Below are 20,051 nucleotides of genomic sequence, written 5' to 3'. Positions count from 1 at the left end.
CAAAAACCTTCCTTTAAAAGGTCCTCTTCAATTATTTTTAGGTATTGTTTATGTCCCTAACCAGTGACTGGTACCATAATGAATGAAGTTATCAGCAATTGGGCCATTTTTTTGAGCAAATGCACAGGCCACCTCTACATGTGCAGGTAAAAGCAGGATAGGATCTAACAGGTGATCCACATAACCATACCTCTTGTCATGATCACAGCTGCTATGCTATGATTTCTCAGCTGGGGGGGGGGATGCCCTGATTTAAATCAGCTGTTAGATAAAAATGCCAAAAAGCCCTGCTGAAGTGCCCAATCTATACAGATGCTGCACAGCTGGGTCAAACTAATGTGCTGCTACTTCCGGTAAAGTGCATTTTTATTTATTTTTTAACATCTGTCTGCAGCCTAGGCAACTGTACCCAAACCACCATAAATGGAAGGGGAATGAAGTTAGAGATCTCATTCGAAATAGAAACATTCGCAATGGGAAAAGTGTCTTGATGGCCAGGAAGCAAAAGCAAGTACTGAGAAAAATCAGAACCAGATACAACAGTACAGTAATGCTAGGTGGTGGTATATGATAGTGATGTAATAGAGTTCAAGTTCCTGAGGGGCTCAATTTTTGAGTTTCTTGTCAATCCCTATGTGCTCAGTAACATCCCAAAGAGGAAATTCACTTGTTAAATTTAAAGGAAAAGCATTAGCTTTCTGTGAAGCATAAATACAGCTGTCTTTTCCAAGGCAAAAGATAGACAAGAAAAGTTAATATACAGTGAGTCATGTTAGTCAGGTGCACTGGTGTAGAATAAAAATTATAAGAAACCTGTTTTTAAAAGTCATTGCTGCACCTGTCCGTCATTTCTATGTTCATTCATGCACACTTTCCTCCAAAAAATGTATTCTCGAGCTTGATGAAACAAAGGACTAGATTCTCAATAGTATTTGAAGGTCTGTGGACATAGGCAGCAGCTCAGTGGTGGTTTTCAGAATATTATCAGTGGCCAAATGATAGGCTTATGCATGTTTAAACTTAAACCCAAGCTAATTGCTGCCTACGTTCCTAACTGGTTGGCATTTAGGAGGTCACTTACATGCTGCTACCATTTGTGGCAATTCCCTGGTCTTGTTTTGATCTGACCTCAGAGTCCCCGATCCTCTTCTTACTGCCTTGCTGCATATCTTTGGGGCTTTGAAAGGATCTTGCTACTGTCCCTTAGAAAATCATAGTGTAACCAGCACTCTGACTAGACCTTACACTTTAGAAGAGTAGGACTCCTTGAACTCTTAGGATTCCCTAGGATTGTAGAAGATAATGGGTCTGCTGTTCCCATGGGAATTGAATACCTCTTGCTATTAGCTAGCCTGAAATCCCTCTGATTTATCTAGCAAACCATAAGGTAAAAAGCCAAAACAAATGTAATTCTTCCTGAAACAAAAAAGAAACAAAACCTGTAAGCAAGAGGTTGTTTGGTTTGACAGCCAGACACACAAAAAGAAAAACCCAAATGCCTCCTAAGTAGCTTCTAGGCTGAAGCAGTTTCCTGCTGTTTCCTGTGTTTGCAGCAATGAGTAATCCTGCTAGCTTCTTGGGTGCTCCTCTGGCCTCCTTGGCTGGATTTTCACTTTCCCTCTAGATTCAGGGTAACTTCTTTTCTGAAAAATGTTTCTCTTAAATCCTTTCATCACTATCTCCTAATCTCACATTTCTCATTCCAGTTCTCCAGGACCCACATTTATTTTAGTAGAGGATTTCTGGCTAAGATTTGGCATCTACCTGTTGATTGCATTAATCCTTTGATATGCACTCATCACTGTTTCATATACTTGTTATTCCATATAAATATTCACAGAGTTTGGTTTCTACCTATCCAATGGTATGCTAACAAGGTGTTCCTTGATACCTAATTTAGCTAGTGAGAGGTGCTCTTGTAACCTGAGCCTGCCATAAACCTACTGCTAATTTCTTGTTTAAGCCAGAATACTAAATTACAAAAATGTGTTTATATCACAAACTATGTTTCATACAAAATATGAATTCTATGAATGAGCTTAGCTTATTATTAGCTGTTGATAGAGACCATATATGATGGCAGTTAGTTCAACTTGGAGGTGGGGATATGTTTGTGTGAGGGAACAATCACCTTAAAATGAACCACTGCAGATTTGGATACCCTGTGATCCAGGTTTTCCATTTCCCACGGAGAAACGGAAAACAACTGTGGATTTTCCCTTTTACCCGAGAAAAGAGTGGATTTTTAATTTTAACAGAGAAACACAAGGATTTTGCTCTTTTTGCAAACAGCATTCTGCAGGCTGGCAGCGTTCCAACCTGCAAGAGGCTAGTGGGAGCAGGAGGGCGGCAGTCAGGTAGGGGTTGCCATGTACATGCATGTGGCCACCAGGCAGCCTGGAGTGCAACTGCTGTAGCAGGTAAGTCTGGTGGAGGGGGGTAGAATTGAGACCCCCATAGGGAGTGGGGGAGGGAGTTGGACAGGGCTGGGGCTGGGGCTGGGTCTGCTACCCAGCTGGGCAGTGCATGGGGCTCAGGGCCCAGGGTTGCAATGTGTGACTGCAGGGCCCTGGCAGAGAACAGGACAGAGCTGCAGACAGGTTGTCCAGGGGGTGGGGTTGGGGCTGTGCATACTCCTGGGCCAGCAGGGGGGCACATGCCCCCCAGGTCTGTCTGTGTGGCGTGGGGGCAGGGGTGGAGACGGGCTGCCCACTGTGGGCTCAGGCTCCCCTGCTGCCCTCCCCCAGGGCCTCTGCATCCCAATGAGCAGGACATGGCATGGCAGAGCAAAGCAGCTTGTTACGGCTATTACAACCCCCGTTTGTTACGGGGAAGCTTGTTATGGCTATTACGAGCCCTGTACAACCCTGTGCCACCGCGACCTCTGCTGCAGGGCAGGGAGGGGGTGCATCGGCATTGGGCTCAGAGCAGCCACAATGAGCTTTCCCACCTGGCCCTGCTCTGCCCTGTCATGCTGGGTCCTGCCTGCTGGGTGCTCTGATTTTCCATGATAACCCAAAATAAAATATCAACATTTATAGGTACTTAGAGTTTATTTTACTATAGTGATTGAGGCAGTGTTAGGCTTCCAAACTGCTTTAAAATTGTAAATATACCAATTAAACATTGTGTTGAATTGTTACATATATGTATAGTGGCTTTTCATTTTAATCACTGATTTGGGGTTTTTTATCTGAGAATTTGCAGTTTTTATCAGAGAATTATAGATTTGTTATCTGGGAAAACCAGGATCCCTGGTTAGAGCTTCAGACAGCGGCATATCGCAAGATGAAGTTCTAGATGCCGCAGAATGGGATTCTTAAACTGCTTCCCTGCCTTTCTCAACAGAGAGGCCTGATACTGTAGACAAACTCTGAGTATGCCTCAGTCAGATACAGGGCACCCGGAAGTGAAAAGGCAGCACAACACCCAAAGAAAAGGTATTTAAGGAGCGAGGTGTGAGCATGTGTGTGCATGTATTTGTCTGCGTGCATGCAGGTGACTAAGGTACGCAGTTGGAATGTGGGAGACCAGGGTTTTAATTCCTCCTCCAAATCAGCCACAGCAGTAATTTAAGTGCCTGGGCAGATGAGTTGCCTACCTGGTTAGATAAAGATTAGATATTTAGCCAGGTCAGCAACTTACCCTTTTCCCATCTGTATTTCACTCCTCAGGTGGCTGTATGTCTTCCTCAGCTGACTGCGTGAAAGTAGTCTAGTTGTCCATGGGAGCTTTACCAGAGTGACCAAATATACTAGTTTTGTTTTGTCCCTTTCTCTCCTACTCTAATCCAAGGCTCATAGAAAATATGCATAGTTTAGATAATTTGAAAAAAAAAATCCACCAATCCCGTAGGGCTTTATTCTAATTAACAGTGATTTATCTCAAAGTCTGTTTGCTCTGTACCTTAATGATACCCATACAAGACCCGGTTCTGCAGGTCCTTAATCATTCGAGTATTTCCTCTGAAGTTAATAGATCTACCTTTTGAGATCAAGGGCTGGACAAGCCAATAAAGGTTTGTGGAATCAGCCATCTCCTCTGTACACTGAAGCATGGCAGGTAAACGTATCAGCCATATGTTTTTTAGCTGTGGTAATAGTCTTGGCAATTAATCCCTACATAAGCTTCAATAATCACATCATATATGGAATGATATGTGAGATGTGGATATTCCCATATGTCAAGATCTGAAAAATTCACAACCCATTTGTAGATCACCCTATAAAAATATATGTACTGGCAAGTCAAATACAAGATTTAAAAAAAAAACAAACCTGTTAGTTTTCCCATACTTTTCTGAAGGGCTCAGTTTTTGAGCTTCTTGTCAATTCCTGCATGCTCAGTAACATTCCAAAGAGCAAATTTATTTCTTGTCAAATGTAAAGGGGAATATTGGTTCCTTACATCAGTGCAAACTGAGTGTATAACATTATCATTTGACGTAGTGGTACTTTATGGTCAATTTAGGCAGGATTAAATGACTACACGTGGTGTAAAGCAGGGGACTATCAGGGCTGTATCTTCATTAGTACCAAGTACAGAAACTCAAAGTGAGCAAGCAGGAAGGATATAGAATGTTAAAGTACAAATATGAGTGATATCTTACTACTTACCTAAGTAGAAACAATTGTTGCTAGAATGAACTACTACTGAATTTGAAACCTGTTTGCCATCTCTGTTTTAAGGGGGAAAAATATATGTATGTGTATATGTGTGTGTGTGTGTGTGTGTGTGTATAAATAAAGAAATTATAAATAAAAAAATAAAACTTTACTAATTTTTCTTGATGTTTCCTCTGCAATGTGCATTTATAGTATTTATTGTAGAAGACTGTGCTAGAAAAAGTATCTGCTGTTCTTTTTATAGAAGCACTGAACACAGAAGTGATTAGAGCTCCACAGGTCTGAACTTGTACTATTACTCTAGTGACATGGCTTATCAAACTCAGTCTTGATGTCCCCCAGTTATTTGATCTGTAGGAAATTACTGTACACTGGAAGAAAGTTACTAGGGACTAGCTTACCAATAATGCAATTGATTCAGGGCTGTTTTCTAAAGCTTACAAATGAAGAGCAAACCATGCTCATTACTAATAGATCTATTGGTGTGGGCATGGTAGGCAAAGGTCAGAGTTAGGTCAGGAAACACTTCTTGGTCTTAGTTGTTAGGCATAATGCACAGAGCTGAAGAGGGTTGGGGGTTGTACTTGATATGGCATTTGAGCCCAGGCCCATAGTTATTCTGACTGTTGCTGTAGGGTCTAATTTTTGAACATTTTTATACTAAAGTCAAAAGCTTCCTGCTGCAAACCTTGAGCAACGCTTACTTAATCATCAGCGGCAGAGATTTCAAGTGTGCCTTTGGGTATTTACTCTTAATATTAAAGGGACATTTAAAAAAGGTAATGAATTTTATTAATTTGTGTATGTTGTATCTGAGATAACACTTAACCTCTCTTTAGCACTTCACATCTGCAGACTGTTTTGCAGTCTTTAATTAATAGTAATTAGACACTTGCAAAACTTCTCCTAATTCTGTATTCAGAGGAGCTGAAATGCATTTTAGAATTTACTCTCCATTAAATAGGGACCATTTTACATATCTGACATATGATGCCCAGTCTTGTTGGGTTGATGCAGGGGTAAGTTCTGGGGGTTATGGTAGCACAACAGAACTTCAGTCTAACCGGCACTCACTACCAGTCAGTCTCTGGATATGCAGGAGATCTCTGGGATGAAGATGTGTGTAACACTCTTAGAACTGAAGTCTACTGAGGAAGACTCATTCTCAGTTGGGGGGTAAGCAGTTGAATACTCTACCCACTCCACCTTCCCATGACTATATAACAGGAACACTTGGGTGCAACTGATCCTGATCTGATCTTTGTGCCGGAGAGAATTGTAGATAGGTTTGTTTGGGGACAATTCCAATACCATAGGTTTTCATGCTGATTTATGGTTATGGCTGCAGTGTTCCTTGAAAGAGATTTGAATTTACCTGCATTTACAATTTTGGTCAAAGGGCATGTTGCAGACCCTTGTTTAAGTGCTCTAAAGGGTAACCACCACCCACCATACTGTTAAAGAGGATTGCTAAAATAACAATCATTTCACTTCTTCCCTTGACACTTTCTCTCTGTTGTTATATCCAAGCATTTTTTTAAAAAAAAACATAGTGTCTTTTGTTAATTCCTGCCAAGAGCTCTGGCCAGGTGTCCTTCTATCTCTTCTTCCTCATTGTTTATTCTGCTATTTTTTTGTACCCTAATGCTCCCTTTCAATAACAAGATCTTTTTTTTCTCACCCAAATGACAACCCAACTCGTTTTAAAAACCTAAAACACATTAAATAACTGTTCCAAGAACATTTTCCCTTTCCCCCTCATGGTTAATTAAGCAGCTCTCCATCTTCGCTTCCTAGGTATTATAGCTCCAATCTAACAACAGGTTTAAGTATATGCATAAATACAGCTTGTTTAAGGATCTGCTTAATTTTGGGCATGTAAGTAGTCCTGTTAGCTTAATCAGTTATTTATATAATACCTACAGAAGGCTTCTCTGACATATATAAGCTAATATCCTCCTTCCAAAGCAGAAAGGACAGGCACTGGTCCAATAAATCATTTCAACATGGGTTTAATTTGAAGCACATAAGTAATCTTTCTTTGAAGTCATGGTTTCTAGATTGTAAGCTCCTTGGTACCAGTGAACTGGCATTGTGTATGTGGGGCACCATGCATGTGACACTCAGTGGGTGTGTCTACACAACATGTCACTTAAAAGGTATTTGCCGTTGCTACGGTGCAGTAACTCCAGTTACTGCACATTTATTTAGTACTTGTTTATACAAGTACTAAATACATCCACAGTAACCACTACAAAGTAGTGTCTCATGTAGATACACCCAGTGAGACTTAAGCTATTATGCAACTTGGATTATTTGGAAATGTTACTTTAAAACTCAACTAAAATGTAAGTATAGACTTTTTTGTTTCAACACCATTACATTCTTGTTAATATATTTGATTTGTAATTATTGAAATTATGCTTCATTTAAAACTTGCATGGAAAAAACAATGTCTGGTGGTCTGTCCACAGAAGTGGAAGTTAGGACCTCCTGCTATGAGTTTGATGCTCCCTTTGGACAAGTAACTTAGGCTCTTTATTTTTGGTATGACAGTTGCAAATAATAAATACTTGCCTGTTTCACGGGGTAGTGTGGAGATTAATTAATTGGCTTATGCATTGCTTGATACATAGAAAATATTAAGGTACAACTAATTAGTTTTAAATAGTAGAGGAAAAAAACTTTTTTGGTGGATACAGGACAAATTTCAGCACAGTAGGCATTTTTATTATGAAGCTATAAACCCATGAAAATAGAATTTATAATAGAAATCCTGACAGAGCTATAACTGTACCGTAGCAAACAAGATGCCGTAATAAAAGTACCTGAGACTCGGAGGCTAAATTTACTGCAAACAGTGGTCTACTTTGACAAGGTAAATATACTGAAAGTCAAAAGAGAGAGCCAAATGGAAAATCTTCATGATTAGAAAAAAACCAAGAGAAAAGGTAAATTAGATAACTGGCATTCAGTTTGGATTTAGTAATAATAAAAAAAGAATGGCAATAAATTGTTACCTTTATGTGAGTGCCTTAATATAGTGATTATAAAATTAACCAAGTGCAAGAAGAAAGATGTTTCTGCTGAAAATGCTAGTTACAGACATGATGGCATTAACCAAAAGTGCTATTCTTTCTATCCCAAATAAAAAGTAAAACTGACAAGAAGACAAGTTTCATCAGAAGGTTTAAATTGCTTCCTTTCTGCACTGGATTTAAACCCAACCCCCTTTTCCTGAAAATGGAGCTCTTGGACCAAAACCTGGGCTTTTCAGTTTGGGTAAAGATGGTGTGTGTATTTTGGGGGAAAAGGAGGGTGCAGGTGTGGGAGAGACAGTCCAAAACTTTGCTCTGAAGCAGGAAGACCAGAAATTAAGATCTGAGTCTATAACATTGCCAACCAGTGCCCTACGCACTGGGATTTAGGGTATGAGAGAATCTTTCTCTGACAAAACTGATCCAAAATGTTTTAGCTTCAACTAAACAACATATTTCATACTGCTGTCTGAGCCTTCAAAATCCACTGACAATCTGGGGTAGTCCTTCCTTAACGCAATTTTGGGTTTTGGGAGCATGACTGAGGTAAGAGACTAGAATTTATTTCCAGAACTTCCTATGCATGTGGTGTGGATTAACTCCTTTTGGACACCACAACCCCTCTTACGCATCCAGAATTGGTGGTGTAGCTTCCATAGGCCAAACTCATCGATAGTTGCCTGGCTTCTACTGAAGAATCCTGTTGCTGGAGGGGTCAGTGGAAACCCCTGGAGACAAGGACCACTGCAATCTCATGCTTTTATGAACTACTTCTTTGTTTGTCTAAGGTGGTGGGGTTGATCTTATTTTCTAGGGGTAATGTTATTACCTATGAATCGAAAAGATAAGATCCATTATTCTTGTCAAGCATGTGCAGACTACTGAATGGTTATTTTAGAAGAAAAGTGAACTGAATGTTCCAAACTGTCAGAGTTGGCATGGAAACACCTCTAATAACTGAATAGCTTACCACAATTTTTACTGTCTCTCTGTTTGTCAAACACACGTGGGAGCCAGGTTGGTGGTTTTGAATTACTGATCATGCATTGTTCCATGATTGGTGGTTAAGCAGTTACCAACTATATACTGTGTAACTCCTGCTTCTCTAATATTTTCCTAAAGATTGAATATTAAGGTAAGCTACTGGTCATTATACTAAAGATACGTACATTTTGCAGATTGCAAAAGCAAAAAAATTAGCAAACCCCAATCTTGTACTGATATTGTTAATTACAGTTGTGATTTTAAACTCTAGAGATCAGAAGGGGCCAAAATCTTTGGCAAGTATGCCATCAATTAAATTAAGCCCTGCATCACCCCCTACCCCAAGTGCCACTCTGATCCTCTTCCCCTTCTGTTCTGCTTGCTAATCCCTGCCATATCTGACATTGTGCAGCTTTTCCTTCTTCCCCCCTGAATCTGCTACATGCTACCCACAGTCTGCCTGTGCCACTTTTGGCAAACATACCACAGATTGGACACTCCTGCTGTAGATCAGGGCCAAAAATTTATAAACACCATTTTTTTCCCTTGCGGTAGGGAAGAGAGATTGAGCTTTACAAAATATGTCTGCAATTATGCTGTCAGGCAGCAGTGGACTGTGAAGTATCACACTCATACTTCAAGTGCTATGTCCAAAACTGAATGTAGTGTAGCTGCCTCAGTGTGATGCTGTGTTCATGCCAATAAGATCCACTAACTAGCTTACTGATTTGACTTTATCGTGTATATGCAGCTCTATTTGGAGGTAGCGCTACAACTTCTGGCTTGGAAGGTAGTGAGGCAGCACTGTATTGAAACATGCTTTAGTATTGCAGCTGACTTTATAGACATACCCACACTGTGTAAAGACATGGATCAAATGTACTTCAGGCTCTCCACTTTCTCTTGTGATAATGGGCATCAGTCTTAATTTCTTCCCATGGATTATAATATCCTCAGTGTTTTGAAAACTTTGGTTTCTAACTTTGTAAAGGGAGATAGTTTATAGTAGTGTTCTGGAACCTGTGATGATCCAGGGAATATCAAGCAGCAAGATTTGTTTAGTAATATCTTTTACTGAACCAACTACATCATCCCTGGATATTTAGTCTCTGCAGAGGCAGTCTGATTAAAAGATATTACCAAACAAATCTTACTGTTTGATAGAGTGTGGCTGCCAGTATATTACACTTTGTTTTAATCAACTTATAACACATGTTCCTCAGGTCAAATATAATATCTATGACACATTTATTAACCTTTTATAAACTATTTATATATGCACATCTCCACTGGTCACAAACTCATATGTACTTAATACATCCAGTCACAACTAGGTACTTGAATGATTCAAATTCCTAATAGTTCTAGTGAGTAAAGTTGGCTAAGTAATTATGCTTTGATGATTATGTTGAGAGGAAGCTCAAGCCCATCTAAAGGAGCTGGGCTGCTGTAGCTAATCTACCATGTATGGTGACTAATTTCATTAGAGAACCAGAAGTAAAATGGAAATGTTGCATTAGGAATATGTGCAAAAGAAATTTGCTGTTGTCAAAATGTTGAGCCCAGGGGCAGCACAAAGAAGGGTGAACAAAGAAATGAGGCTGTCTTGTAGATGGCACCAAATTGGGAAGAATGGCTGACACAACATGGTGTGGAAAAAGTGACTCGGAAGATCATGCCCTGTCAGTTGATCTTAATTAGAAAACAAGATACAGCAGAAAAAAAATAATGGTGGTTGTACTGCACTCTGCTCAGGGGCGATGGTATCATCGTAGATCAGTTTGACATTACAGGGATTATTACAGTCCAGTTAGCAGAGATGCAGGATGGTATGACAGCATTTTAATCCTGTTTAAAGGTTACTGTATTTACTCAAATAGAAGATTATCCTGATTATAAGAAGACCCCCAAGAATTTGATTCCATCCCTGGAAACTTTATAAATTTGTTATAATTTTACAGGTATAGAATGTAATTATTGGAGATTTGCCTTGAGTTTGTCCCCTTTCAGGGAAAATAAATCTGGGGGGGGGGGCAGGTAGACCCTTTGCTCTCTGCTTTTTCCTCATCTTCTTCCCCTAGCAGCCCCTTACTGTCAGACCCTGTTCTCTCTAAGCTCATAGAAGTGAGAAGGAAATCTGAAAACAATAACCTTGAAATTAAACATGGCTGTAGCATTTGGCATACAGTACCCATGCACTTAATTTATCCAGAATTGATATATGTTACCTTTTCTTTGAAACTGCTGCAAGTTTTAGCACAGGTATTCTATTAACACACTTTTGGGCCGTACTTTAGTACCTACTTATATGTAGTACAAACTATGCATAACATTATTCCAAAGCCAGAGGTTTGTGATTTATCATGTAGTTCAATGGGCTGGGCCTCAACAGAGTCAACAATATTTAAAACCATGGTGACCCCACAGCTCAGCATTGCTCAGTATGTGTGTGTACTCCACATACCCCCCACAAAGGATCCATGTGCTAATTAACTCCCACTGATGAGTGGAACTGGGTCTGCTAGTCGCAAGTTCTGAGTTGCTCCAAAAATTTATATGCAGATGAGGTTCAGGGCAACTGGGTCTGGCTTCACCTCATGGAGGGCAGGAGCACACTAATTATATGCACCAGGCTGAGAGAGAAGTCAACGGGATTCTGGATGAAATGTTTGGGGCCCTGTGTCATGATGTTTGCCTGGCATTTACAGCTATTAAAGAAACAGCAGTCATTGGAAATGGGAAAGAAAGGCACAGTTCAACTATGGGAGTGAAGAGGACATCAAAATACATGCAATGTAGTGGCTCACCATGACTTGAAAAAGAGTCAGTGCTATATCTTTGTCAAGTGGGCTACAGTAACCTATCTTTGTGGTAGGTTCCCATTAGCATTTTTGGCACCAGGGGAGAGCTTGCTCCATCCTCTCCAAATGCCATGCCAGCCTGGTATTGCAGTACCTCCAGGCCCGATGCTTATTCCCTCCTGTGGGAGCAACTGGCCATGTTTTAAAGGGCTATACCAAAAAAACAAAAAAAGAGGTTTCTATCAGTACGTTTGCCCAATATGGACCATGTGTTTTATAGCCATGCTCAGAGTTGGCTGTATTTAATCAAGATCATAGTTAGTTTCCATTGCTAAGCATATGCTGCTTTTGGCAACAGTTTAATGATAAATAATGTATTTAGTGAAATTTCCTTTTAAACAATTATAAGATGAGGGCTTTTTTCCCCATGCCAATTGAGGGGCAGAAAAAAAAATCTCATCTTTTATTTGAGTAAATGTGGTATATATGTAAAGACATGTTAAATAGCTGGCATGTAGGTAAGCCTAACTTTTGTGGCATTTGGTCATGTGTTAGATGGGCAGTGGTAGGACTGTGAAGCAGCAGTAGGACTGCTGGGGGAGGAACAGAGACTGTGACTGTAGTGGTGTCAAGGTGGGCCAGGTTGGAAGTGGCTGATGCTCAGAAATCAGTTCTGTTAGTGTCCCCATGCTCCAAAATGTTGCTGACACCTGCCCTAAGCCACTGAAGTCAGTCCCTTGCTGTTATTGGCACCATATTAAATAATCCCTTCTGTGAACCGGTCAAGTTGTGTCTTAAAAGTATTTAAATTGCTTTCCCCAACAACTCTCCCTGATCTGTTCTAGCACTTCACTTCTCTGATGGTGTGGAGCCTTCTTCTAATTTGCAGCCTAAAACTATTCATAGATAGCTTTTTGTCCCCCTCAAATCTGCTCTTGTGCCAACACTGTCATTTAGCTTAAATGGTGTTTACTCCTCCTAATGCAGGGTGGATCCTGGGAGGAGGGTGATGCAGTTACACCCTTCTTCTGTTGTGTAGTCCAGTGAACTCTCCCCAACATACCAGGTGGGCAGAGGATGGGTCAGGCAGGAGGCAGGGAGTGGGAAGAGGAAGGTGGTGTGGCGGGCCAGTAGGGAGTGCTCCTGCACTGAGCCACCCGCCTCACTGTGCCTGACCACCTTCCAGGCTCTGAGTGTCTCCCTGGGGGTGCCTCACATCTGGCCGACTCCCTTCCTGGAGCACACCCACAAGCCTGGGGGTAACACTGCTACTACCTAGCGTCTGGGCTGATCTTGGCCCTGTGCCCCACTAGGAAACACAGGCCTAGTAGTCCTTGGGGGGTACTTGACTCACTGCAAGAACTTGGGGTGGTTTCCTCAGTCTGAAGCACAAATAGTGGTCTCCTTTAGTCAGTCAAACCAAGGGGTCCCCAAGGCATAATCTAGACCCTCTCCCAATAAATCTGTCATGCCAGGTACAGAGGAGAAATTTGTGGGTTCCAGGGAGTAGGTTTGGAATAGAGTACAGTGTAGAGCAATACCTTAGAGCAAACAGTGGCATGGTAGCTTTTGATCATGCATCTGAGTTACTGCAAGCTATATATGTAGTTAGATCTCAAGTAGTTTACTCACAAATGTCATCCAGAGACAGGTGGAGATTCTCTTTGGAGGCAAGCAGATCATTGAACATGAGTTTCAAGAAAGAGAGCAAGTTTCAGATGGTCCAGCTTCTCTGAGAATTCTCTTCCTGGCTGCTGCCCCCCCTCCTGGGCAGTCTTTAACTTATACAGACCTTATGGCCTCATTTACCTGATCCAATGAAGGCCAACAGTTGTTGGCTGCCAGCCAACCAATTTGAAAAGCATCACTGGTTGCTGGGTAGACTGGCAGGGTCTCTAGCCCCCTCCCAGTTATGATGACATTGCGTAGAATAATAGGGAGTTTAAGTCCCCCCACCCAGGTATGTGAGCCCAGTCATGTAGGCAGAGAGAGCAGGTTTCCCCCTCCCTCAGGAATGTATCCAGCTCAGGTTACAACTTACCTGTAGCCAATGGGGCCAGGGGTGTCTGCCCTCTTCAGTGACCATAGTAATCAAATTGTCAGATTGGTCATCAGCCTGATAGCAGAGTCTGGGGATAAACAGAGATGGCCTTCTGCCACAGGTGGGACCTGCTTGTTGCCTTCTCCCTAGCCAAGCTCAGCACCTCATGCAGCTGCTTCCGGGAACTGGAGCCCCCAGACTGCTTGGGGAAACCCGGGGGAGAGCTGGGGAGGGATCACAGACCCATCCATTGCTGCTGTTGCCATCTATGGCCAAGCCAAGCACCCTGCATAGCCACTGCCTGGAGCTGGAGTCCTTGGGAGCAGGTGCAGGAAGGAGGGCACATACCTGCCACCACTGTCTGTGTCTGCAGGCAGAGGCTCAGGGCCATTGCTGCTCTGCTTTGGAACTCTGGTCAGTGGCTGCATGGGGTGCTGGGCTAGGCTACAAATGGCAGCAGCAGTGGGTGGTCCCATCTTCCTGCACCTGCACCTTGCCTTCACTCCTCCCCTCTCCCAGGTTTCCTGCATGGGCCCAGAGGTTAGAGCCATGCCTCACCTCCATCTCCCCCATGGTTGGATTGCACCATCCTTTTTAAAATCCTGGATCTGGCTATGTCCTTATGTATTTATTGAGAGCAATCATTTCCCTTCTCAACAGCTGTTTTGTTATCTGAATAAGTCAATTCTTTAGGGGTAAAAAGTGGGGATTCGTCCAATTTAAAGCTGGTCAAAATTTGTCATACAAATAATTTCCACAGTGAAATGGCCCTGTCTCGAGAGAAGGATGCCTAACAAAAATTGATGCCTTTGGACATTTTTTGTGTTTTTATTAGTTTCAGTGACATTTTGCTGATGTACATAACCAATTGTTTAGTGAAAATTGTGTTTGAAGTTGAGTGTGCCTGTATATAGAAAATGGAAAATGGATCTTTCTGAATGTTCTCATGGTAAAATTGGGAAAATGTGCCCTCGACTACTTTATGGTTACCTACTTTTAGGTAACTGGCTCTGAGGTAGGACCCAGAGAGTATTAATAGACAGAACTGAGTCAACATGGCAGAAGGTGGCCAGTGGTGTTCCTCAGGGTTCAGTACTTGGTCCAGTGCTTTTCAACATGTTCATCAATGATTTGAATTAGGGTGTTTAAAGTATCCTGGAAAGTTCACAGACTATACCACATTATGGGGGAGTGCGGTCACACTTGAGGACAGGCTGGGGATATAGGCTGACCTGGACAGGGTAGCAAGGTGGGCAGATCAAAATCTGATGATGTTTAACACTGAGAAATGTTAAGTGCTGCATCTGAGGAGAAATAACCTGCAACACACTTACAGGGTCAGTGGTGCTAAACTTGCCAGCACCACAACTGAAAGAGATCTGGGGGTCATAATAGACCACAGAATGAATGTGAGCCATCAATGCAATGCCGTAGCTGGCAGAATGAACAGAACACTGGTATGCATCTACTGATGCATCTCAAGCAAGACTAAGGGTGTCATCCTCCCTCTCTACTTGGTCTTGGTAAGACCACAGCTGGGGTACTGCATCCAGAAGGATGTGGGGAAGCTTGAGAGAGTTCAAAGGAGGGTTACACGTGATTAGAAGTCTAGAGAGCAGGTCAAATGAGGAGAGGCTGAAAGACACGGGACTGTTCAGCCTGGAGAAAAAACAGACTGAGAGGGGACTTGGTGGCAGCTTATAAGTATATCAAGGGTGTACACCAGGGCCTGGGGGAGCATCTGTTCACCAAAGCACCCCAGGGAAAGACAAAAACCAGTGGCCACAAACTTCTTGAAGATCACTTCAGATTGGACAGAAGAAGAAACTTCTTTACGATTTGAGTGCCTAGGGTCTGGAACAGACTTCCCCCAGAGGTGATACAATCGCCTACCCTGGAGATCTTTAAAAAACAACTTGATGCGCATCTTGCTGGGGTCATCTGACACCAGCAGTCTTTCCTGCCCCAGTGCAAGGGGGCTGGGTCCGATAATCCTGTGAGGTCCCTTTGAGCCCCTAACATCTATGAATCTGTGAAACAGAGACTGTATAGGCCCGTAAGTTAGGAGTTCAACCATCATTATTTTAAGCAATGTTAAGCTATCATAACTTCCCAAATTCAAGGAGTAGGTAACAGCCAGATGAGTTCATCTGATGATATGGGTTGTAGTTAAGGGGTGTTTTGTAGGCCAGTTTGTTGGAATGTTGTGCGGTGAAGAGGCAGATCTGGGATGTGGGTGAGGAGTAGGTTGTGACGAGGGGCTGGGGAAGGTGGGAATGGGCAAGGAGCCAATGGGTGTGGTGGAACTCTATTAGTAAAATGCGGCAGAAAGACTGGCACTGACACCCATGCAGGCTGCAGTGACACGGAGAAGAAGACTTGAAGCTCGTGGGTGATAGGGGATGTTCTTCAAGCTGAATGTTGTATTCTACCTCAGCTTGACTGATGAAATCCCAGTCTTCACATTAAGCTTCAGTCATACCTGTACAATGCCAACAACCTATGTGCACTTGAACAGGAGAGATATATGGCTAATTTGAAAACAACAGGGCTGTACAGCTGAGAGGGCTTAACTAGCGATGCACAAAAAGATGTGCGTCCCACTTAGAGGTTCCACTGGGCTAGGCTGGGTCTGGCCCAGAGGGACCAGCACTCTGCAGGATTGAACCTTGAAAGAAGTAATGATTTGCCCTCTGGAGCCATGGAATGATGTTTACCACAAAAGGAATGGACACAAGAACATCCACACAAGCCCTTCCTGCACAGCAGACTCACAAAGCGCTCACTACCACACTATTGCAAATGTAGGATTTTTAATGTAAACAAAAGATATTGTGGATTATATTTCTGAAGGAAAGGGCTCTGATTCCAACAGAGTTTGTGCCTCCATAAAGGAGGCCAGAGTATTTTTTTTAATTATAAATTGTGTTGGAGACTAGATGATAAACATGTAATCTCATGATGCCATTTTACACAGTCACTTTCTAGTGTGGAACTGTATTTTAGCAGCTAACACTAGGGAACATTTGATTCTGACTGAAACCATAATGACTAGTTATATCATGAATGGCAGAGCAATCACATCTTACAAGACTTGGCAGTCTTTCAAGACAGCTTATAAAATGCAAGGAATTTGAAGGTTCTTGGAACCTAAGGATGCTCTCACTGCTGATTAGGTCAGTACGGTAAATCAAACTTTTGATCCTGAGAAACAAAATGGCCATAAATTTGTGAATGGTGGACTAAACTTTGGGTTGAATGAGTGCCAGTGCTTTTTACCTCAATTGCTCAGAGATTGAGAAAGAACATACTCATATTTATTACTGCCTTGCACTTCAGAGGGCTTCCTCAATCCTGATTTTTAACTTTGGCTTTTCTCAGGTGGCTTCCATCATCTCATGGCCTCTACTCTACTTCCTTCTTCTCTGAGTGAGCCTTTATGACTGTGTAGATTTGTGATAAAGCTGCAACAATCTCAACTGCTCTGTGATTCTTTTGTTTGGTGACAGGTACATTTCCCCTTCCCCCCTACCTGTCTCACACCTATTTTTTTTCCACCCCTCTGATCCTCATTGCCATGCATTTGCATTTTCACAGACCTGCATTTTGGCTTCTATTCTACTCAGGAGAACGCACAACTCACCAGTAGAGTCTCTATATGCCTGAAGAAGGGTATTTGTGCCCCAAAACTTGCAAAGAACAATTTTTCCAACTATTTAGTTGGTCTAATAAAAGATATCACATCTACCCAAAGAACCTTGGCTGGCCAGGAAAAGAAATACACACTCCAAGGATAGTGTGCCTCACTGACACTAGCCTGTTTCTCTCTTTCCCACACTCTTAAGATTTTTCCCTGTGTGGGTAATTTCCTATTTTTAGGTTATTGGTAGGAGTGTGTGAAACAGGCCATATTTGATTTGGATTTGGATCTAGCCCAAATCAGGGGACAGTGATTCAATAAATTGATTTGGATCACTGTCCTGATTTGATTCGGCCAAATCTGAATCTGAAGATTCAATGGTAATTCAGAGAATCACTGATTTGGCCATAGACACAGCTTTAAATGCTTTTTCTACATACCTCAAGGTACCAGGCGACATGTGAATGCCAAGATGGTGGGGCGGATGGAGCGTCCCATGGGAGCATGGGGGGTGAGTGCTCCATGGTGGACCTGGAAATAGACCGGAAGTGCTTCTGGTCCACTTCTAGGTCCACTGCTGAGCGCACTGGGGACATCCCCATACTCCCATGGGATGCTCCATCTTCCCCAGCATCATGGGATTCATGAACCACCTGGTACCTTGAGGTATGTATAAAAAAACATTTAAAGCTGTGTCTATGTCCAAATCATCGAATCTCTCTAAATCTCTCCAAATCAATTTGGAGGGATCTGATTCGATTTGGAGAGATTAATGGGTCTCCTGATTTAATTCAGATTCAGAGATTCAGCTGCCAGTCGGGGCAAATCTTGCTGAATTGAATCAGTGACCGAAGCTTTACACAGTCCTAGTTACTGGTTATAGGTAGGGTGACCATATGTCCCAGTTGGGCTGGGACTTTCACATATTCGGTAGTCTTGCAGTGCATCTACCTTGTTCCCATACAACATCAGTGGAGCCTGGCCAGCCACCTGCCTGATGCACCATGCTGCTCTGCCTGCCTGCTGTACTCAAGCCCAGGACTTTTGACCAATTGGCTTAGACCAGCGTACAGAATCCTGGTGTGTCCTGGTTAAACTAGGATGTAAGTTCACCCTAGTTATAGGCAGTCAGAATGGAGAAGGGGAGGAGATGCAGTAACATTGCTTTTTCCAGTGTTCCCACTCTCATGCATTAAGGGAACCTCCTTTCCCCTAGGTGTATCACTGGCACTGTATGATTCCTTGGAAGCTGAATCAGAATGACCTGTCACTGGTAGCATGCATGTAATGTATAGGCAGGTACAGGAAGTACATACCTGTGTGGGTGCTGCTACTCAGCTATTAGGGCTGTGCAGAGCAGGTAATATTTGATTCAACAACCATGTCAAATATTAAACCGGGTCCCACTTCGATTTGCCATCCGCTATGAGTTGAAGCGGGTCTGCTTCGAGTCGAGGTCGAAACTCAGTCGAATATTTGAGCTGCTTCGACTTCCCCATAGCCTATAATGGGGAAGGACGAAGCAGACTATAACTTTGGCATTTCTTGTCTGATCTTGATGAAACTTGCAGGAATGGTAGCTCCTGAGGAGCCCACAAAGCCTGCCAACTTTCAACAAGATGAAAGAGAAACTGCAAGAGAAACTGCACCCCAAATTCTTAAGAGCAAATCGCCTGTAACTTCTAAGTGCAAAGCCACAGGGAGCTCAAGCTTGCAGGAATGCTAGCTCCTGAGGAGCTCATAAAGCCTGCCAACTTTCACGGTGATAGGTGCAGGGGTTTGGGGGAAACTGCACCTTAGGCTGCTGACAGACAAAACTTGTGATCCAGATGGAGCGAGGAGGGCAGCATTCGCTCCATCTGCACCTGGCGCTTGGGGAAGCCCAGCAGTGGGAGGTTCACCTTGAGGAACACCAGCTGCTCCCGCAAACCAGGATCCAAGCTGGTGCGGTGGGGTGTCACTACATCCACAGCCATGCTGAACACCCTCTCGCTTGGCACACTGGTCGGTGGACAGGACAGGACAGGTATTCCCGGGCAACTGTGGCCAGATCTGGCCACATCGGGCTGCAGGTTGCCCAGTAGGCCAAGGGGTCACAGTCCAGGGGCTCCACAGGCTCAGCAAGGTAGGCAGACACCACGGTGTGAGGGCTGTCTGCCTGATCCTGGGGTCTGGTGGGTCTGGACCCCCTAATGTTTGCCGTGGCCTTAGCCCATATTGGCAGCGCCTGTGGTAGAGGGTAAGACTGGCTTGTGGGTGGTGGGCTGGGTTCAGGCAGTGGGTCTCCCTGTCCCACTTCTCCCCACCTCCGCCGCTCCTCCTCTGTCATTTTCTTAATAAGTACCTCCCTCCAGTGACTCAGTGTCTCGCTGTCACATATGGTGCTCTTCACCCTTGGGTCACAGATGGCGGCTAGCATATGCACTGTGTTGGACTCCAAGGGCTCAAGCCTTTTCCTCAGGCCTTCCTTCAGCTGCCTCACCAGTGCCTGCACATCTGGTGAAAGTGGCTTGCCCCAGCCAGGAATGATGGCCCCCAGGAAGCTCTCCATTTGGCTGCGGAGCTCCTTCACTATGGGGACCACCTGGCTGAGGAAGGCATCAGCAGCACTGAGGGTCTCAGTGGCCTTGAGGAAGGACTTGAGGACCAGCAAGATCTGGGAGATGGCATCCCATTCAGCTTTGGCCAGGGGGCCACTGATCCCAATCTCTCTAAGCAAGGCCAGCTTATGGATGGCCTTCTGTTGCTCCACCAGCCTCTCAAGCATCAGGTTTGTGGAGCTCCACCAAGTCTCCACGTTCTGGACGATTCTGTGCTGCGGGGCATTTAGCTCTGCTTGTTTGTCCCGCAGCATCTTGCCCCCCTTGATGCTCCGGTGGAAGTAGCCTGCCACCTTCCAGCATCTGGAAACAAGCCTGCTGG

The 20,051-nt window shown here is 43.4% G+C and overlaps 1 long non-coding RNA gene across 1 annotated transcript in view; it reads right to left on the bottom strand.

Moving 5' to 3' along the window:
* Positions 1–15,181, bottom strand: part of LOC109304101 — a 22,147-nt gene extending 6,966 nt beyond the window's left edge. Inside the window, exons 1-2 of the long non-coding RNA XR_002099293.1 lie at positions 15,084–15,181; positions 7,199–7,202 (exon numbers count right to left, since the gene is read on the bottom strand). This is a non-coding gene — a long non-coding RNA (uncharacterized LOC109304101). The remainder of the gene's footprint in view (positions 1–7,198; positions 7,203–15,083) is intronic.
* Positions 15,182–20,051: the final 4,870 nt, after the last annotated feature.

Source organism: Gavialis gangeticus, unplaced genomic scaffold, assembly GCF_001723915.1.
Source record: "Gavialis gangeticus isolate Ggan-Ray unplaced genomic scaffold, GavGan_comp1, whole genome shotgun sequence".
NCBI lineage: Eukaryota > Metazoa > Chordata > Crocodylia > Gavialidae > Gavialis > Gavialis gangeticus.
Note: the sequence above shows the minus strand (reverse complement) of the source record. Positions and strands in the feature narration are given on the sequence as shown.